The sequence below is a fragment of the Zonotrichia leucophrys genome, chromosome 6 (assembly GCF_028769735.1).
Source record: "Zonotrichia leucophrys gambelii isolate GWCS_2022_RI chromosome 6, RI_Zleu_2.0, whole genome shotgun sequence".
In the NCBI taxonomy this organism is placed as follows: Eukaryota; Metazoa; Chordata; class Aves; order Passeriformes; family Passerellidae; genus Zonotrichia; species Zonotrichia leucophrys.
This window is the reverse complement of record NC_088176.1, coordinates 2,200,618-2,222,847: the sequence shown is the minus strand read 5'-3', so window position 1 is coordinate 2,222,847 and position 22,230 is coordinate 2,200,618. Positions and strand designations below refer to the sequence as shown.

The following is a 22,230-nucleotide window of genomic DNA, read 5'->3' as shown; positions in this document are numbered from 1 at the left end:
GAAACTTTCAATATCTTAAATATCCTTAAAAAGTCAGTGTTCCCTGTGAATTACCTTTTATAAACAGACTGGAAGATGAGGTTTCCCCTCTGCAATCAGGAATCTGCCAGGTGGCTTTGGTGACAGACTGGGAATTGTTTAAAAAAATATTTAGGAGATGGGAAAAAATATTTATATCTGGTTTTTTTTTTTTTTAGTTTTCTTTCTGGAGAGAGAAAATCTGAAGTTGTTTTGCTTTTAGTTTTTAAAATCTATAGCAAGTACTGATGACATGAGAAAGGACTGATGGGTAAAAGCTTCAAAGTGAGAGAGCAGAGATTTAGGTGGGATATTGGGAAGGAATTCTTCCCTGTGAGTGTCCAAGGCCAGGCTGGACAGGGCTTGGAGCAACCTGGGGTAGTGGAAGAAATCCCTGAAATTCACATTTCAATGTTCAAGGTGTCCCTGAAATGTAAATTTCCCCTCTATCAGCCGGTTCAGAATCACCAATTCCCACCACCTTTATTTTTATTTTATAAAATAAAAATAAAATGAAAGATAATATAATATTATAAAGATAATAAAGATAATAAATAAAATAAAATATAAAGATAATAAAATAAATACTATAATGATAATATAATATAAAGATAATAAAATAAAATGAAGATTCCAACAGAAATTTCCACTTGTTTCCATGGACCATTCCTGTTCACCCCTCATGGAGTGAAGGCCGTGGCTGGGATATTTTTCCAAGATCTATTTTCTGCTTTGCTCCCTGCTTTGTCCAGCTATGGGAGAGGGGAATTCTGCACAGGAAACTCATTTTATTCTCCTTTCATACACATTAAAAATGACCTTGGAAAGCAGAAAATGCAAGCTGAGGGGTAGAAAAGGGGCAGGCTGAGGAAGCAGCTTGTGACAGATGTTGCTTGTGTAAAGACTTGAACAAACTGAGGTTTGAGGCTGCTCAGAAGGTAGAGCTGGTGAGTAAACACAGCTAATAAACAAAGTAAATAAGTGTTTGGCTATAGAGGGATGAACAGACCTTACAGGATAATCCCAGGCAAGGTTTTAATTGTTTCTGAGTGGGGTTTAATGAAAGCAGGACAGAGATGGCTGGGTCTAAGCAGCTCCTGGTCCACACCAGCGTGTCCTCAGCCCTCCCAGTGGGGATGGAGCTCCAGCACAGACCATTCCATGCTTTCTCCAGCCATTCCATTCCTCTGGCTGGAACTCTGTTGGAACCCTGGATGCTGAGAATTTTAAACTTTCTGTGCTGGCAGGCACAGACCCACAGGAGAACACTGCATTGACCTGAGGCTGTGGAGAAGCTTCCAAAATGGAATGATGGAATTGGGATTGTGGGTGTGGAGTTTGGATAGAAGTGTGTGATACCACAGGGTGGGAAACTTAAAGTGTAGGGGGATACAGTATGGGTAAATGAAGGTGGTGTAGAAGTAATTTATCCCCTAAAGAGTTGCAGCTGAACCAATTACTAAAGATTAGGAGCAGGCCTGATGTTAACAGGCCACAGCTGTAGCCAATAAGAAAAGTGAGATAAAAGAGTGGATTGGTGGGAACTGGGGTCAGTTGGCTGCTGTGAGGACAAGGGAGAGTCAGTGCTGCTGTAGCTGCCTGTGAGAGACATTGAGGCGGTATGAAACTCTAGCAATATAGAACCTTTCAATGTAATGACAATAGAACTCTTGTACTCTAATAAGAAGTTCCTGCCTGGACTGGAGCCCCTGGGAATGAGCAGTGAATTCCCAGGCAGCCACAAGGACATTCCTGCTGCTCCCAGGACCACCTGAGATGTACCAAATATGAAATATGACAATTCCTGGGCTTCTGGAAGCCCCCAGGGTTCCAGGCTGGGATGGCGCCTGTGGGAGCTGCAGGAACACCATGGATGGGTCACTGCTGCCCACAGTGCCCCCATTGCAGGAGCTCCTCCCTCCCACAGAGCCCAGAAATGATGGGAACAGGGGATTCTGCTGGCTTGGGTTGAGCTTTTTGTGTCTCTTTAATTTTCTTGTTGCTTACACATGAAATAATGGTAATAGTCCCTAAAAGCTGTTATTCCCCATGCTGGGAGAACACTCTTTAGCCACCTGCTGTAACGAGCATGTTTCAAATCCAGCATTTTCTGTAAGAACATAACCCTCACTTCTTGGGAGGTTTTACCAATCAGCTGCTGGTTTTTCAATTCTAATGCCTCAGCTATTTATTTATTCATTCAAATGTGCAATTTATTTAAAGCTGTCTAACATTTTATTTAATGTTTCTTCAGACAACCAGAATAGAATTATCAACTCTAAACTTAGGGGTTTTTCTTCAGTATGCTGTACATAAGGGAAAAAAAACATAATGAAGAGACAAAAATTAAACTTTTTTTAGGAAATAACTTCTCAGCAGAGGCTTCACACCTGTCTCACTCCAGTGGCAGTGTTGTGATTGATATGAGTAAGTTGTAAATGCCATGAATATTTAAATTTGTACGCAGCACAGGCATTTTTCAGGCAAAAGCAATGATTTAATTCTATAGCTGTCTGCTGCTGCCACGTGGGTTCCAGGTGAAACAGGAATCTTGTGCTTTGTGCTGACAGGGAGTGAGCAAAGTGCTGAGCTCTTTTCCATCTCACGTCCTTGCTGCAGGTGGGCACATCCTTGATCCCTCAGTCTGCCATAAAACAAAGGGAAAAGCTGTGGGAGCACTCACTGGCTGCCTTCCAGCGTGGGAGATCCTGCACTGAATTCTCAACAAGGACTTTGCACAGAAGATTCTGGGTTTCTTTTGTCCCCTCCCTGAAGGGTTCTTTATTCCTCTCCCACAGTGTTCAGGAGATGGGGAGTTGTTAATATTCAAATCATTGTCATTCGAAGCTCAGAAATTACATTTAGAGATTCTGCTGAAGTAAATCTCAGATCCCAGAATCATTTAGAGAGGAAAAGCCCTCTGGCATCATCGAGTCCAAGCTGTGCCCAATGCCCAGCCCAGAGCTCTGAGTGCCACCTCCAGGAATTCCTGGGACAGCTCCAGGGATGGGAATTCCAATGCAGCCCATTCCAAAGTTTAACGACGTTTTCCATGGAGAAATTCCCCCTGCTGGCAGCAGACATTTATCTGATTTATGCATCAGATCTCAGAATCATTTTGGGTGAAAAAACCTCTGAGACCATCGAATCCCAGCTGTGCCCATCCCCACCCTGTCCCCAGCCCAGAGCACTGAGTGCCAGCTCCAGGAATTCCTGGGACACCTTTGCTCCAGGCTGAGCCCTTTCTCAGCCCCCAAAGTCTCCATTAAAACAATGAAATTAAATTCTCCCCCACCCCAGGCCTCCTCCTCAGCTCTGAGCCCCACAGGTCCCATCCCAGCTCAGAGGGGTCAGGGTGGCCTCACCAGGAGCTTTTTCTTTATCATTTTTCTTTAGCATTTTGTCCACACTGAGCCTCATCCCTCCAGGCCCTCCTGGGCACAGTCTGATCCTCAGCAGTTACTCAATTTTATGGGAAGGAGAATTTGTGGAAGAAGGTCAAAGGAGATTAATAAAGGACAAGGTGTCTAATAACTACACAATAGTAGACAAAAATAGGAGAATGATCAGTGCTCACACTGTGCTGCTTGCACTTATTACCCTGCATTAGCAGCATTCATAATTTAAAACTTTAATAAACTCCCAGCCTCTTTGGGCCAAGATAGATGTTGCTGCTGGTTTTATGAGCTCCACAATGGGCAGAAGCTTTATGCAACGTGATTATCCTGCAGCAGCAAACACCTCATCACTCTGGGAACATCCTCATGAGCAGCTCAAAGGGACCAAATCAGACCAAAAGCAGCCTGGAGACAACACGGTTTCACCTTCAGGTTGGATTGCTGTGGAGTGGAGGTCACTCAGGCTGGGAACAGATGGTAAAGAGATGGAAGGCTCCAAACAGCAAAGCTCAGAATCCCAGACTGGTTTGGGCTGGAGGGGACCAACAGATCACCCAGCTGCACCCCTCCATGGGCCAGGGACACCTTCCATGGACCAGGCTGCTCCAAGTCCAGTCCCAAGGTGATCCCTCATGGAGCTGCTCTTTTTCCCTTTGTTCCTTCATGTTTCCTACAGTTCATTAAACCATGATTGTCACCTTTAGCAGCAGTGGTTATCCCTCCATCCAGGACTATCTGGCACTTTTTTCTCCTATTACACAGCATATTTATTTCTTCATCTCCCTCTCCAAGCCAAAGCTCAGGTGTTGGGTGCACCAAACATCTCCTCCCATGCTCCAGGTGCTGCTTGGATGTTCCAGGTGTCTCTGGAGCCAGGGACACACAGCTGGGACAGATCTTCTGCCCCTGGGCAGCAGCTCCTTCCTTCTTATCCCAAAGAATTTGGGGATTTTTGTCCCAGGTAGAGCAGGTGAAAGGGTTGAGCAGCAGCTCCTTCCCTCTTTGCCCTCTAATCCCAAAGAATTTGGGGATTTTTGTCCCAGGTAGAGCAGGTGAAAGGGTTGAGCAGCAGCTCCTTCCCTCTTTGCCCTCTAATCCCAAAGAATTTGGGGATTTTTGCCCCAGGTGGAGCAGGTGAAAGGGATGAGCAGTGAGGAGAGGCAAGGTGCTCAGCACCAGCTGTGGGGTGGGTTTGGGGTCCTTGGGGCCTCTCCCAGCAGAAGGGGAAGGACCAGGAGGATCCCAATCCCAAAAGGATTGGCTGCAGTGCAGAGAGGCAGAGCTGGAGCCAGCCAAAGCCTGAGGACACCTTCAGTGGGGACAAAGGGAAGGACAAACAACAGGGTTTGATCTTCACAGGGCAAAACCTCGGCAGGAAAAGTCACCCCTTGCTGGCAGAGTTTGGGACGAGGCTCTGGAAGGAGCTGGGTACAGAGGAGATGATTTGTGTGGGCTGGAAAATCAGCCTGGACTGAGGGATAACGAAGGAGGGTCGGCAGTGATTCCCAAATAATCAAATGAGTCAGTTCATGAAAGGAAAAGGGGTGGCAGGCAGTGAGGAGCAGATCAGGCAGGAGAGGCTCAGCAGAAGTGTGCAGTTCAATTTCCATGCATTGTGTGGCTCACTAAAGCTAATTCACTTCCCACCCACTGCATCATTGCATTTCCATGCATTTCATGGAACAGCATCCTCCTGCCAGGGGCCAGCAGAAAGACCAGGTAAAGGTCAGGTGAGGGTCTGAAAAATACAATTACAGAGAGCACTGATTGCTTTATTGCAGGTTTTATTTCCTTGTTCCAAAAAAAAAAAAAAGGAATAATTTTTGAAGGGATGGGTGATGATTTAAAATGTTAAAAAAAGGGAATAACTTTTGAAGAGAAGGTTGATGATTTAAAATGTTTAAAGAAAAAAAAAAGAAAAACTTTTGAAGGGATGGGTGAGGATTCAAAATGTTTTTAAAAAAAATCTTGTGAAGGGATGGGTGAAAATTCAAAATGTTTAAAAACAAAGAAAAACTTGTGAAGGGATATGTGATGATTTAACATGTTTAAAAACAAAAAAGAAGGGATTATTGAGGATTATTTTTTCTTCTTTTTGAAGGGATTGTTGATGATTTAAAATGTTTCACATTTTTGGAGTAACAGAGCTGTATTGTGAGAGAAGACAACCACATCCTCTGTGTGTCCTTGCAGGATCTCATTGTTTGATTGCTGACAAGCAGAGCAATTAAAACTGAAGGTAAATTCTTTGCACTGAGTCATATTGTGCAAATATTTTCCTTTTTGGGGTTGAGCTACTCTGGGTTTAAGCTCTGCCAAAAGCCTGGATGATGATTTTGTTCTGTGTGCTGATGGTTTAGTGTTGTGTGTGAGAGAATGAAAGCTTTAGAGAATCCAGGGGCGGGGAGTTTTTAGAATTCAAGTTTTATTTTGCAAAAATCCACTGTCCCAGGTGCTCCCAGTCCCAATGTCCAGCGTGGCCTTGGGCACTGCCAGGGATCCAGGGGCAGCCACAGCTGCTCTGGGCACCTGTGCCAGGGCTGCCCACCCTGCCAGGGAACAATTCCTTGTTGACATCAAAAATAAATCAGTTTAAAGCCATTCCCTTTGTCCTATACCTCCATGACCTGGTGAAAAGTCCCTCTCCAGCCTTTAGGCATAGGAGGAAACCAAGCCAAGAATTTTCTCCTTTTAATTTAGTTTTTTGTGGTCCCCAGCTCCAGCCCCAACTTCCCTCTGTCAGTCCTGGATCAGTCAGACACTGCTGGCCAAGGATCCCAATCCCTCCCTCCTTTGGGTGCAAAACACCCCCTAAACCTTCCCAGCATCATCCCTGGGCTGTCCCTCTGTCTGTGGGGCACAGATCCTCTGGAACAGAGACCAGAGTTCCAGAATAATGCAGGGATTTATCCAAAGCATCTCCTCCATGGCTCTACCTTGGGCAGCACCAGAGCCCAGCCAGGGCTGCACCCAAGATGAACCAAAATGGCCCCAAAATGCACGGCCGGGCACGGGCTCTGTCCCTGGGATCAGTTCTGCTCCATTTGCACCTTGCAGTTCATTGTCCCATCCCAGCTTTAGCCCAGGCAGTCCCACCCTGCTTGTTTTTCTCTCTGCAGCCCACGGTGTTTGTGCTCCTGGGCTGGGATTGGGATCATTTGTCCTTGGTGCCCAGCTGGAGCAGGAATTGTTTTGTCTCCCTGCTCTGTGCACAGAGCTCAGCATCCCTGATGTGAGCCCAGCCCCACACACTAAAGCAGCACAGAATGGGAAACACAGAAAAGCCAAACCTGAGGCATCACCAGCCTCCTTGGCTGGCTTTGACTGGCAGCAAAGTGTTCCCAGTGTGGAACTGGGAGCTGCTTCCCAGCCTGGGCTGGAAATTCAGCATGGGAAGAGTTGTGCTGGTCAGGGATGGCTCCTTCCTCCTCAGCTGCAGGGCCTGGTTTCAATTTGGTCATTTGGTGGGAAAATTTAGACCTCAGTTCCTCCAGGTGCTGCCATTGGTACCCCAAAATAATTTGATTTTCAGGGCCATGATTCTATTCTTGCTGTTTTCTGCATGTTCTTCCTCACTCACAACAAATATAAACATGACCTGTAACCCTCCCTCAGAACCAACCTTCATTTTTCTCATTTCCCTGCATTTTGGTGCCTTCCTGGTGCAATGTCACTCGAATCAGTAAAAACAGGCAGAGGATAATTTTGCTCTCTGATTTTTTGTTGTTATTGGTTGGAATTCTTCTCATTAGAGGAAAGGAACTGCTCACCAAATATCCCATATTTATAATGAGCACCTTTGCACAGTGCAACTTCCTCTGTTAAATTCCAGATTTCTGAATCTCTGCTGCAAATTAATTGTATTTCATGAGGACAAATTTAAAACAGCCCAATAAAAGAAAAATGTGGGTTGTAGACAATTTGGAAATAGAAATCATCCAGTGAAAAATGCATTTTATCTCTCTGAGTTGTGTGAATCACTGAACCACACTCCTGACATGGCTTAGAGTGGAGAAAAACCAAGCTGAGGCCTCACCTAACCATGGCAGGGCAATAAAATAATTAAACAGCCTGGGGGTGGTTTAATTCCTTTCATTCTGAGAGGGTTTTTTTTCCCCAAATAAATGTCAGAAATGATGTTTAACATTCTGATATCTATTACAGTAATTAATATCACCGTGCCCAAGGTCTGGCAGTGACTTTCCAGGCAATTAATCCCACGAGGTGAGTTAATGCCACGCTCTCCACAGATGAGTTCTGAAGGAAAAGGGGTTTAATTGGCTGAGCCAGGTCCATTAAAAGAAAAGGGATGTGGGATGGGTGACTTTGAGCTGGGTTTTAGGGCTGCTGCCAAGAGGACAGGGTCACCCAGCCTTGGGGTGTCCAACCCCATCCCACCCCTGTGCCAGGCCCTGGGGCAGCACCAGCAATTCTGTGTACAAACGTGGGTGGGAACAGCAGGGATTTGTCACTGGGGTGATCTGGGTGGAAAAATTTAAAAAAAAAAAAAATTAAAAACACTGGGGAGCTTAGGAGGGAGATTTTAGTTTTTGTGTGATATCAGGGACATCCTGCTCCTGACACACAAATATTTTCCTCTGAGGTAAAATCCTTTTCTGTAAAAAATCCTCCACAAAAAAATTCTGGTAGCTTCCTACCAGTTACTTGGGATACAGCAAAATGTGACTGAAAAGAAATAAATCTGATATTCCATAAAGCAGAGATCTTCCTCAAAGTGAAATCTGCTGAACCATGAATGTGATTTCAACTTCATTTTTTATCACTGGAATATTTACAGGAATTACTTTACATTTACTGTACTTTACAATTACTGTATTGGTATCACAACAAATGCATCAAATCAACATGGCTCTGGGATGATTTGTTATTTACTTTAGGATTTTTATTAGTATTTTTTAATTGCAGAGGAAAAGATGTGTTAAAAAAACTGGAAGGAAAATGGTTCTTTGGAGTTATTAGGAAATTCAGGGTTAGGATATTCTGTGATGTACAGTTAAAAAACTGATTTGAGGGCCTGAACCTTGAGTTGATTTCAACTGCCAATATATGAGGAATAAATCAACAGAACAGGAAATGGAAAATTTGGCTGCAAACTTCTCTTTTCTAGAGCTTTTTCTGTGGATGCATCTCTGTGCCATACACAATTCTGTATTATTATATCTTATTTGTTATGGTTGTTTTGCTTTCAGATTCTCTGAACAGGGAGAAATAGCTGTTTAAAAGGTGCAAAATTTTATTGGGGTTTTGTTCAGGGTCCTTTACCTTTGCAGCTCTGCAATGAAACAAATCCCATTTCTCTTGGGTTAAATGCAAAGCAGCCTCGAGTCAAAGGCCGGGGCTGACCAATATTTGCAATATTTGGTCTCAGGGAAATCAAATTTGCTTTCAGCTGTTGATTTATTTTTAGACCACTTAAAAAAAATCATGGAATCATAGAATGGTTTGGGTTAGAAAGGACAGAGTTCATGAAGAGTTCAGACTTTCCAAGGCAGAGTCAAATGAAGTGGTAAAGGTGAGTGACTGGAAATACAAACACTGGCAAGGAGGTTTTTAGGGAAGATCTCAGCTGATCACTAAAATCCTCATAAAATCTGACCCAGGCTGGGTCAAACCACTTGGTTTGGGCTTGAAACAACTGCCAGAGGTTGCAAATTCAAATACAATACACCAGCTGCAGGGAGGAGCTTGGTGCTGTGTCTCCACCACCACCAGCAGGAGGTTTTTCAATATTTTGGTGAAGTTTGGGTGGAAATCAAGCTGGCATCCCTGGCTGAGCAGATGCCCAGCTGCCAGGATGCCAGCCTGCATCTGCTGTGATCCATTTGTGGGGACACAAATGGGGTTTGTGCTGTGCCAGGAAACCTGGGAATAAATCCCAGAGCCTGAGGGAAACGCTCACAAGGACTTCAGAGCCCCAGCAGGTCCTTGAGGAGACAATCCCTGCACTGCTTTCCCATTAAAAGTGCATTTTTCAGGGATTAATAGATTATAATAATGGATGAATTATGGATTAATGGATTATTAATAATGGATGGGAAATTCCAGTGCTCCCAAATCAGTAATGGGGTTTTTTTAGGATCAGGGGATGCTTCTTGAGCACTTCCCTCTCTGCAGGGAAACTGCTGCAGGAATCCCAGGGACACCATGAGAAATTATTGGGAATTTTGGGACAAATGTGGTGCTTTTAATAATTATGGAGAAGAAATCCTTCAGTTTCTCCATTCTGTCCTCACAAAGAGTTTCCTGCTGCGCAGCCACACAAACCCCACCACTGAGGTTCTTTACATGAATTGACTTTTGGGAGATTCCTGCTATTTTCCAGGCCACATTAGCCTAAAAAAAGCAACTATTTGCATGTAATTAATTAAAGCTGTTTCACAAAATTAAGAAAATATTATTTGCATTTTTCCTCAGGTAAAAGCAGATGTTGCACCCCCAGAATTCCACAAACTGAAGACACTTCATACCAACAGGTTTGAACACTAGAAACTTAAATATCTCGTACCCAAATTCCCTGCAGTAAAATAGGAAATAGAAATACAATGCACAGAACTTTAGAATATTTGTATGTTCTCTTTTATAGAACAATTGTTTTTATACCATGTGTTCTCTAAGCCTGGCAGATCAGGAAATAGGGGAGGTGGAAAATGGAATTCTGTTATGCCTGAAAAAGTTTTTTTAGGTGGGTTTATATATTTCTGAAAGGCAATAATTATAATTGGGGTTTGCTGTCTTTTTGGATGTCACAATAGTAAAGCTGGAGGAAGTTTTAAGGCTGGTCAGGGCTTGGAGCAAGGTGGGACAGTGGGATGAGCTTCCAGGTCCCTCCCGGGCCGTTCCTGGTTGGAAACACGCCTGGGAATTTCCTGCTGGCTCGGTCCCAGCCCCGTTTTTGGGGGATTTGTGGCGGGGATCGGTGCCAGCAGCAGCAGGAGCCGGTCCCGGTGCCACTAGATGGCATCGCCAGCCCACGATTCGCCCGTCCCTGCTCTGCCCTGGGAATGAGGCCGGGATAAAGCAGATCCCGCTTTTCTCAGGGCAGTCCCGTTCTGAGCAGGAGCATCCCCCGGGATCACAGAATCTCTGGGTTGGGAGAGACCTTCAAAATCATCGAGTCCAACCCAGCCCCAACCCCTCAACTGAACCCTGGCCCCCAGTGCCACATCCAGGCCTTGTTAAACACACCCAGGGATGGGGACTGCACCACCTCCCTGGGCAGCCATTCCAGAACTTTATCACTCTATTTTCCCTGATATCCAGCCTGTATTTCCCTTGGGGCTGTGTGCTCTGGTTGTGTCAGTGCTGCTGCAGACAGAGCCCAGCCCCAGCTGAGCACAGGCACCTTTCAGGAGCTGTGAGAGTGATGGGGGCAGCCCTGAGTCTCCTTTTCTCCAGGCTGAGCCCCCCCAGCTCCCTCAGGGGTTCCTCTCAGGGTTTGTGTTCCAGCCCCTCTGGATGTGCTCAGTGTCCCAAGGTCCTTCCCAGCCTGAGGGCCCAGAGCGGGGCACAGCACTCAGGGTGTGCCCTCACAGTGCCCAGGGCAGGGCAGAGTGACCTCCCTGCTCCTGCAGGCCACGCCATTCCTGACCGAGGCCCGGAGCCTTTGGCCTTCTTGGCCACCAGGGCACTGCTGGCTCATGTCCACCCTGCTGTCCATCAGGTCCCTTTCTTCCTGGTCACTGTCCAGCCACACCATCCCCAGCCTGTGACATTGCAGGGGTTATTGTGGCCAAAACACAGGGTTGGGCACTTGGAGTCATTAAACTCCATCCTGTTAGACTCTGCCCACCCATCCAACCATTCCAGGTCTCCCTGCAGAGCCCTCCTGCCTTCCAACAGATGGGCACACACTCACAGCTTGGTGGATGGAGCAGGAGAGGATGGAAAAGCTCCTGTGGTGTCACTGTGATATTTTCTGAAAAATCCCTTTGCCAGGATTTTTCTCCTGAGAAGCTGAGAAGCCTCAGGAAAGAAATGTAAACAATGATTATCTGATTGCTTGGAATGTGGTCTGGAGGTTGCTGACCAGCAGGTGCAGCTTTGATTGGTTCCATGTGAATTGTTTTTAATTAATGACCAATCACTGTCCAGCTGTGTCAGAATCTCTGCGTCTGTTATGGGTTTTTATTATTCATTCTTGTCTAGCTTTCTGATGTCTCCTTTCTCTTTCTTTAGTGTAGTTATATTATATGAAAAATATAATATAATATAATATAATATAATATATAATAATCAGCCTTCTGAGAACTCGGAGTCAAATTCTCATCTCTCACCTCATCCTGGGGACCCTCCACCACAACACTGTGGAGCAGCCACAGGGTTTAAGCATCTGTGGGACCCATGAGAGCCAGCTGATGGTGACACCCAACACATTGCTCGCCTGGTGGAGCCAGGTGAAATGTAAAAATAAGGAGAAAAATGTTGTGGAAAGCTTCTCAAGGAGTTAAATTGTGTTTGGGTGTTTCCCAGGGATTGCTCTTCCCGGGAAATTGATTTCTGTAAAGCAAAAGCAAGTCAGCATTAACAAATATGTGAATTTTTGTGTCCTCAGGTGTCAGCTCAGCAGAGAAGGGGACACTTTAATGAGCTCTCTGTAGGCTTGTAAAAGAGAATGTTTAGAAAATACACAAATTAAATTCTCTTGTTTGCATGGGAGATGTCTCCAACTTCCACAAAAGTTCAGCCAAACCCATGTCAAGTTTGCCACAAGGCAACAACTAAAATAAATAATATCACAGACAAGCAATGCCATGGAAAATAAACCAGCACTGGCCACGGACAGCAGAGATCTCCTGGAGGGAGGATTGGCTGTGGGAGAGATAAAGAAAAAACTGCCCAATGAACAGAGATAACTGCCCCAGCTCTGACAGGTGGGAATTGAACACACACCCCCATTTCCAACCTAAGGCAGTTCCCAGAAAGAGCCAGAAATCCATGGTTCATTTCAGCCAGGAGAGCTGGAATTACATCAGTGATTTATGGAAAAGCTTGGGAAATGAAAAAGTTCTGAAGGCTCCAGTCTGAGCTGTGCTTTTCACTGGCCAGGAAAGAACAACTTGGGTTCATTATTCCAGGATGAACCCATGGAAATGGGGATCTGGGCAGTTCCTTATCCAGCAGGGTAAATATCCAGGATTTCTGAGCTCTGGAACAATGGGCTGGCCTAAATAAAGATGAGAAGGGGCTGTCAAAGCCCCATAAATCAGGATTTTGGGAAGGGGCAGCGGTGCAGGGTGTGAAAGGAGAGTTTGCACTTTGGAACATTGGGTTTGGGGCTGTGCTTTGAGCCAGCTCAGGGCTGGAGATTCCCAAAAAACATTCCCATCCCTCCTTATCCCCGGCAGCTTTTCCTCCCAGAAAGGGCAGGACAGAGCCTGGCAGTGCAGGGTGATCTCTGCTCGCAGGGATTTGGGTGGTGGGCAGGCAGTGCCTGTGGGGACTCCTCTGCATTCACCTGGAGGAATGGAAAATTCCCAAAAACCCAGGGAATGCCCCAGGGGAAGGCAGGCAGGGGCTGGAGAGCAGAGCTGGAGGTTTCACTCCTTCAGCAATGAGCATGAATTATTTTCCTGGCTTTAATTGCTGTTATTGTAGTCTCAGTTCTATTTTAATCCAGTTGCAAAAGCAATAAATCTCTATTTTCAGCGTGATTATCACTCAGGAGGAGCCCATCACAAATGCAAACAGGATGTGATAAATCAGATTTACTTCTGCTTTTTTTCTTTTCAATTTTCCCTCTGCTCCAACGCTTGCCTGTGATAAATCCTTGTTAAGCACCAGGATTTCCCTGGGCTTTACTGTGGGATAGCACAGCTTCCCAGGATTATTTTTTTTCTGGAAAACAGAGCAGGGAATATTAAATTTAATGTTGTGGGAAGAAAATCAAGACAAAAGTGAATTTCCAGGTTCTTGGGAGTCATCAAGGCTGAAGGAAAAATTGTAGGTAGTTGTTATTACATAAAGATATCAGGAGGGAAAATATCAGGAGATAAAATATCCCTTTCTATGGGTTATCTAGAATTTCATGCTGCAGGAGATGGAAACTCAAGTCCTGGAGGAAAATCCTTGGTAAAATGCATGGTGGGAGCAGGTGGGATGTGAATGATTCACCTTGGAACGTGCAGCTCAGTGTGGTGTCTGGGATTTTTGGGACTGTGGCATTCCCTGGGAGCCCCAAATCCTGTCCTGCAGGACTCCAGCCCCTCTCCCTCTGCTCCAGGGCAGCTCCTGGTGAGGAGCTGGGCTTGATGCTTTTGGGATGGAATTGATTTATGCAGCTGAAATGGGGCCAGACAACAAAACTCTGCGAGAATTTGGGATTTTTGTCCCGCTCCCAATTCTCATCTCTGGGATTCCTTCTTGCCCAGAGCAGCTGTGGCTGCCCCTGGATCCCTGGCAGTGCCCAAGGCCAGGCTGGACATTGGGGTTTGGAGCACCTGGGACAGTGGGAGGTGTCCCTGCCATGGCAGGGGTGGGGTGGGATGGATTTTAACCCATCCTGGAATTTGGGCACCCGGATTTGCCAAGCCCAGCTCCCAGTCCCACTCTTTGGGAGCCTTTGGAAATGCTGGATTTTTCTGGGAATGTCCCGAGACCCTCCTGGAGGGGAACAATCCCAGCCAGTTGCATAAGGAATTGCGGAATGGGAAATGATTTCTTCAGGTAGGGGGAAATTGAGTTATCAGAAGAACACCTCTGGTGTTGACTCACTAAGTTGTTAATTCACCTTGTCAATAAATACAGGAAAAAATCATAAAATAAAATCATCAAAATCATATCCACCCCTTCTGCCTCCTGCTCCAAGAGAGGAGACTGGAATGACTCTTGAAACCCAAGATGGATTTGGTGAATTTTTATTTTACTGCCCCAATTTCATCTGCTCAGATGAGTTTCCCTGTGCCCACAGGGAGATTTAAGGCTTTTGTGCCCCATCCCTTAAGGCAAAGGGGTTGGAAAACACCTCCAGGATCACCAAATCCATCCCCACCTCGTCACCCAGAGCAGAGCACAGAGATAAGTAAGGGAAAATCCCCCTGAAACATCTGGCTGGGAAATAAAAATCAAGAATTAATAATTAAGAAATAAAAAATCAAGAGCCAAAGGATGAATTGTAGTTGGGGGGATCCCATTAGGGGGGGTGATGATGTTTGGACCTGTGGAAGAAAAATCATCCAGCACAAAGATGGGATTCTCAATGAAAGAAAAATTTCATTAAGTCCTAATGGAAGGGGGGAACAACAATGTGAAAAAAAACAGTGAAGAAATAAAAATAAATGCTGGGGAGCTGAGAGCTGCCCTGGAAATGAGGAGGTGGCAGCTGAACTGAGGCAGGGATGGCTCTGCTGCTGCCTGGGGCCCTCAGAGCACTCTCTCCAGATAATTCACTGTTAATTAACTTTCCCTTTCCCCAGAGGATCCCAGAGTCCAGTTGCTTTTAGACCTACCCAGAAATTGGGTTTAATTCTCTTTCCTGGGTTTAAAGTCACGAGTGGGAGGTGAGGGAGGATCCTGGGATTTCTGGTTGTAAGGGAATTTCTGGGAATAAAAAGGAGTTTGTGCTGCTCTGGAGTCACTCAAAACCAAAACCTGCCAACACAGAAGATTCACATCCCTCTGAATTTTATATTTTTATTGTCCTTGGCTGTATTGGGGTTTCTTTAAGTGATGCTAAAGGCTTCTTTGAGGAACAGAATTTGGGAATATTTGGTGAGGGGAGTGCCCAAGGTTGAGCAGTGGGAAATTATCATTTCACGTTTCCTTTTCTGCTGGAAACACTTTTCTGTTTTGTTTTGTTTTGGTGGGGGGTTTGTTTTTGTCTTTTTTGTTTGTTTGGGTTTGGGGGGTTTGTTTTGTTTGGGTTTGTTTGTTTGGGGGGTTTTGTTTGTTTTTTGTTTAAGTTTTTTGGTTGGTTGGTTGGGTTTTGGTTTGTTTTTGTTAAGTACACCACACATAATTCCATATTTGACATGGATTTTAAGGAGAAATCCTTCTCTGCCCACACTTTGGACTGGGTTTTTTGTTGCTGAGGCTGAAAGGAGGTGCTGGGGGCACCTCTGGGGTTTGCAGCTTCCTGTTCCTTCCTGTGAAATCCCAGATTTCCCTGGCACCTGGCTGGGGATGCCAAAGGACAATTCCAGTTCCTGTTTTCACCTCATTTCCAGAGATCATTTGCAGCCTCCTGCGTTTCAGGATCATTATTTTCTATCAGGGCTGCAGCCTCTCATTTCAAACAAACACTCTCCCCTCTGTTATCACAGCTGAGGGATCTTTTCTCCCAACCCCAGATGAGAATTTGGGTGCTCTCAGCCTGAATGAGCACTAACAAACAGCTCCAGCTGCCTGTGGCTTCCAGGAGAGGGAAATCCAAACTAAACCCTTCTTCAAGCTGTGGCTTCCAGATGAAAGTCATATTTCATATATTTTCATGTTTGCATCAAAATTCACACACAGGTTTGTGTACAAAAAAGGTGTTGGTCTCTCCTTTTTTGGGGGTCTCAGAATTGCCAGGGAATATTTTCTTTTCAGTATTTTCTGTTCAATATTTTCTGTTCAATATTTTCTGTGTGATCCACAGGTTTCCTGCAGCCTCACCAAGGCACGGTTGGGACTTCAGAGCTTCCCAGAGGAAAAAAAAAAAAAATAAATTCCTCTTGAAATTGTTTTGGACAGGTGTAATAAATCAATATAAATGATGGAATCAACCTCTGGGCTTTATCCTTGCAGGCCCATGCCAGGGAGCATTTCGTGGAATAAGTGATGACATCTTCCTTAGAGAAAAGAGGGATGAAGTGAATTATCTGCAGAAAAGGTCAGTGCTCTGTTCCTGGCTCTCCTTTACAAATCTTTTTGAGGAAAACCAAAATGTGCTGCCCTTTTCGAGTCCTTTCTTACACCTGGCTCTATTTACCTGCTGCACCCTCTCTGATGAGGGGCTTGGATTCTTTTCTGTATTTTCCCATCAGCCTTACTTGTGCAGTAAATTGCCTAAAATCTGTTCCCAACCTGCATTTCATTAAAAAACAGCTGAATAGTCCCCCAGAATGAACCAGAAGCTGCAGCTCCTTCTCCTTTGTTTCCAGTAATGGAAGTTATTTCCAGATGAGAAGGAGTCCCCCTCTGGCTGCAGAGAAATAATTTGAATTCCCCCTCCTGCAGGATCCTTTCCCATCTGTGGGCAGATTTCATTCATTATCTCCTATTAAACCCAGAGGTGTTATTAAAATCCAATATAATTTCAGATCTGCAGGGAGCTCTGGGATAGTTTTAAGAGAAGAGGCTGAAAATAACATTTAAATCTTCATTGGTGTGGCCGTTTCAACGTGGCTTTGAATTCTATTTTTGTGTTTTCCCACCTGTGCAAAGTTTCGTTTCCAGCAAAGTGCTGGGAAAACCAATGCAGTTTATTTCAAAATGCAGGAAATGTGGGCACCTGAGCTTGTGAGGGCAGGAGAGGAGGGGATGGGGGACCCTGAGGTGGGAGCAGAGCAAAGTCTGAGCCCCTGCTCCCAGGCAGGAATGACAGATGGAGATGGATGCTGAGGGATCCTCAGCTCATTGCAGCCCAAGTGCCAGGCCTGGAAAAGAGCAATGGATGTGCTGACAAATCTCCTTTATAAATGAAATTTCAGCCTTTCAGACAGCCCCAGCCAGCAGCAGGTTCCTTCTTGTGGGCACTTGGGTGGGCTCTGGTTTATTTTCTTGGAGATTTAACAAAGCACAGAACTGATGCTATCTACAACTGAGAGATTCTCTCTTCCTTACATCCAGGGAAGAAATAATCATTTTTATAAAATGTGTTTTGAGTGATACAGCTCTATTTTTATTTGAGATGATGGTTTTGCTCACACTTGTATTGATCAAGAAATATAAGTGAACGTTGCCTTGGTTACCTTTGCAAAACTCAGTATTTTTATCCTCGTTTGTCAGATCTGTGCTGTATAAAATCCCCTTTTCTTTTTGAATTTCCGACCATTATTAATCAATAACTTGGTCAGTTCTGTTTAATTAAAAAAATATTGTATTTTCACTTTGTGAGGTTTTGGGGCAAGTTTCCTCATATATATATATATATATATATATATATATACACAAGTATATATGTATATGTGTGTGTGTGTGTATATATATATTTATATAACATAATATTGGGAATGAGCCAAAAACTTTTCCCAGGAACCCACCACTATTCCGTTCCCACAGAGCTGTGATGTCAATTACAGCCTTAAAATTAATTTAATTTGGGAAATACTTTTTCTTTTTGGGAGTCTTAAGGAGGTGAAATCAAATATTCCTCGGCATGTGGAGTTAGGGAAGTTCTCCCTGTCCCTCCCTGCCTTTCCATGCACTTTTCATCAAAAATAAGCCAGGGATGCAAAGCCAAGGAATCCTAGGAAGGAGGCTGCTGCCCTCTCATGGCTCCCGGAGCAAACAGCCGGGAGGAAAATGGGAATAAAAAGCTGGGAGGATCCTCCTTGTCCAGCAAAATTCCCTTTCCAGGCACAGGAGCAGAACCACGACAGGCTGGGCTGACTCCATGTCCGCTGGATTTGGATCACTCACTCCCAGTCCCTGCTTGCTGCCCATAATGCTTGCTCTGAGTCAATAAATCACTTCTTCTTCTCTGGCTAAATAAATCACTTGGATGCTCCTGCTAAAGTGATCCTGATTGAATTGCAGGGTTTAAAACAATCATAGATAACACTGACTGGGCCATACATCCTCACCCTGCTTTCTGCAGGGGCACAGGACAGGGAGGGATGGCTTGGGATTAAAGAGGAAAGATTTAAGTTATATATTAGGAAGAAATCTTTCTTTTTATATTAGGAAAAAATCTTTTTTTTTTGTGAGGGAGCTGGCACAGGTGCCCAGAGCAGCTGTGGCTGCCCCTGGATCCCTGGCAGTGCCCAAGGGGTTGGAGCACTGGGATAGTATAAGGTATCTTTGCCCATGGAATGAATTTTAATCTCCCTTCCAACCAGCCATCCTCTAATTCTGTGATTTTATTTATACCAGATCTACTTGAGGTTTATAGTTCACTCTCAAAGTTTCACACTGGATAAAAGTCACACCACACAGCAGAAATGCTGAATGAAGGCAGCCTTCCTTGAAACCACAGAGGATCCTCAACACCTGGTAAATTAGCAGTCAGCTGAAAACATTTAATAATAAACATTGCAAAGCTGCAGGCAGGCAAATCCAAAAATTCCTGCTGTGGGCACAGCTCCTGGGCAGCGTGCAGAGCTGGTTAATTCACAATTACAGGGGAAAAGAGGCAGAGCAGCTTTGCTGTTAGCCAGAGGCAAAGAGGCTGAGTCAATAAAAGCAATCCCTGTCCCCAGGAGCTGCTGCACTGCACAACTCCCTGCTGGGGAGTGACAATCAATGCTCTCCATCAGGCACAGCCTCAGCTCATCATCTCTGTTACAGAGAGCTCAGGGAAAATTCCTCTGGCTGCCCTGGGGCAGGCTGGGCTGGGGTGAAAGGCAGGAGAGCCTGGGAGCAGGATCAGATAAATCACAGGGTGGTTTGGGGATGGATGGAGCCCTGAACTCAGCCAATTCCAGGGGCAGGGACACCTCCCATTGTCCCAGGGTGCTCCAAGCTGGCCTGGGACACTGTGGGAAGTGGATTTGGAGAGAATTTTTAAAGTTTAATAGAAGGTTTATATGGTGTGAATTTGTGTGTAAACACCAGGGATCCAAGGGTAGCCACAGCTGCTCTGGGCAGCTATAATTTTTATTTATATATATATATATTTATTTATTTATTTATAATAAATTATATATATAAATATATAAAATTTTATATGTTTTATATCTATAATTTTTTATATATTTTATATATTTTAAATATATATTTTATATATTTAAATATATATTAAATATATATAAATATATATTTAAATATATATTTTAAAAATATTTTATATTTTTTATATAATTTTTATTTATTATATTATGTAAAATGTATGTATATAATATATATTAATATAAAATAAATTATATTTATTTTATAATTTATTATATACAATATATGTATATATATTTATTATATATTATATATTATAATATTATATATATTTTAATTATATTTATTATATACAATATATGTATATATATAATCAATTCTATCATTTCTAACTCCCCTCTGCACCCAGTACTCTGCTGCCACTTCCCAGCACTGGCAGAGAGTTTTAAGGAAGCATTTGAGGGAATTTTAGGCTGAAAAGTCGGTGCCAGCTCTGTGAGTTCCCTCCTGCTGTGGTTGGTTGGTTGGTTGGTCCCTAATTCAGGAGAAATTACCAGCAGCTCACAGAGAACTTCTGAATTTGAGCTTGTCTTGGGTGCCTGCTTTTGGAGCAAATTGAAAATGCAAACTTTCTGTATTTAAAATTCTGCCTGTAAACATTGTACCCTGCAGTTTATCGCCCCAAATCACTGGGGTTGGGGCAGGGATATGCAGGTGCTCTCAGCCCCATCCCTCTGCTCCATCCCTGAGCAGCTCTATGTGCTGGGAAGGGAATTTCTGCCCTCAAACTGAAATAAAACATTCAGAGGAAGAACCCCGAGGTAGCTTTGTTAGTCAGCTGGAAGCTGAACTCCTGTTTAATTCGGGTTTTTGTCGTGTTGGGGTGGCTTTGATCTGGCACTCACATCAAAGCAGGTGAGATTTGTTACACAGCCACTTTCTGTGTCTGCAGGCAAACAAGAGACCTCCGGTCTGATTTTAACAGAGCCACGTGCTCCCAGCAGGCACCCAAAGCAGGATTTCTGTGATTTCCCAAACTGTCACTGTCGTATTTTCTGAAAAATCCCTTTGCCAGGACTTTTTCTCCTGGGAAGCTGAGAAGCCTCAGAGAAAAAGGAAAACAATAATTATCTGATTTGCTTCTCCTGTGTTTGGCTGCTTTGGAATGGGGTTTGGAGATTGTTTATCCAACAGGTGATTGTTTGATTGGTTTCATGTGAATTGTTTTAACTTAATGACCAATCATGGTCAGGCTGTGTTGAGGCTCTGGAAGAGGTCACGAGTTTTTAATTAGTGTCTTGTTAAACCTTCTCTAAGGATCCTTTCTGTATTCTTTAGTACAGTTTAGTATAGCATCCTTTAATATAATACAGTAACATAAAATAATAAATTAGCCTTCTAAGAACATGGAGTCAGATTCATAATTTCCTTCCTGCCATCAGGACCCCAGAAAATACCACACCAAACCCGTGTTTGGATGCAGCACAAACTCCCAGGCAAGGGGAAGCTCCTGCTGGAATTCCTGCTCCTCCTGGATTATCCTGACTCCATCCCTCCATCAGACCCCTCTGAGCTCTCCAGAGCTGGAATTCTGGCTCCTCCTGGAGGAGAGGAGGAGTCAGAATAATTTTCCATCCATCAGACTGTACAATTTAGTATAATTTTTATACTAAAAATGATTCTGACTCCATCTCTCCACCAAGCCCCCCTGAGCAGAGCTGTGGTGTGTGACAGATGCTGGCTGTGCCCAACACTGACAGATGGACTCTGAAACTGTGACAATTTTTGCAGCCAAAGCAAAACTGGCAAATGTTTGGCTCCACCATAACATTTCCAGCCCTCCCCAGCATCTCCAGGCAAAGATCAGCCCTGATTTTATTGACCTGTGCCACGCCTCAAGTCTTAGAAATCCTCTTTTATTTTTATTTTATTCCCCACTGTGCCCTCAGAGGGAGGATGGGAAATCCCTCTGCTTTGGTTCCTTTGAAAGAGCTCAGCTGCACAAAGTGCTGGCTGCTTTCATCTCCAAACTTTATTTTTGTGACATAAATAGTGAGGATTCACCTCTTGTACCTCCTCATCCCCTCTTCAAAGTGCTGCTTTATCTCCACGAGCACCTCTTGTATCACAGGACAGATGTGGAGTGTGACTGAAAACCACACTGGAAAGGAAATAAAGGCCTTTTTTTCTTTTTAAAGGAATAAAAAAAGTCTCTCCTGGCTGCAGAGGTGAGGGACAAAGGGGCAGAAGTGCTGGACACGTGCTCTGAGCTGGGTTTTGCACTTTGGATCTGTCCCAAGGTCCCAGTGCCCATTCCCTGGGAGGAGTGAGGAGGGAATGGAGCTGTGATTTCCCCACTCCTGGGCAGTCCTGCAGCCCTGTGACTTTGTGAGCACATGAAACACTCCTCAAAGTGGGCAAGGAGATGGCCCTGGCCAGGAATCACCCCTGGAATCATCACCTGGGGACATGTGGAGAGGGGCAGGGCTCACCTGCCCGAGGTGTGGCCTTGCCCTTGGCTCTGGGCAGGGCTCAAGCAGGATTTCCCTGGTGTTTCTGTGTGTTAGTAACCTGCAGACACTGGGCTTCTCTGCTCTCATGGAACTGTTGAATTGTTTAGGTTGGAAAATCCATGGAAAAGTCCATGAAAAGTCCAGCCATTCCCCAGCACTGCCAGGGCCAGCAGTGTCCCCAAGTGCCACCTCCACAGGGCTCTAAATCCCCCAGGGATGGGGACTCCACCTCCGTGCTCTGTGGGTTTTGGCCACAAGGCCCAGGAGGCTCCAGACCTGCAGGAGATCCCTGGGCAGAGCAAGGAGAAGAGGGAGCAGCAGCACCTCAGTGATTTCTCCCCATCCCAAGGGATCCTGGTGTCTGCAGGCTTTACAAAACAACGGCTTTGATCTTCCTGCTCAAAGGCACAAAACCAAACCAGGCCTTTGTGTCCTCAAAACAATCTGGGAATTGAAGTGTGCACACGATTCAGAGCAAATGGAAATTTGCTGTCCACATTAAAGTCCTTCACACCCCCTTTTTCAAGGTGTCC

General features: G+C 44.7%; 1 long non-coding RNA gene across 1 annotated transcript; it reads left to right on the top strand.

Moving 5' to 3' along the window:
- The first annotated feature begins 1,567 nt into the window (after positions 1–1,567).
- Positions 1,568–9,928, top strand: LOC135449558 (uncharacterized). Its single transcript, XR_010440762.1, has 5 exons — positions 1,568–1,637; positions 2,638–4,038; positions 5,518–5,655; positions 7,581–7,640; positions 9,852–9,928. It is a non-coding gene; the product is annotated as an uncharacterized LOC135449558 (long non-coding RNA).
- Positions 9,929–22,230: the final 12,302 nt, after the last annotated feature.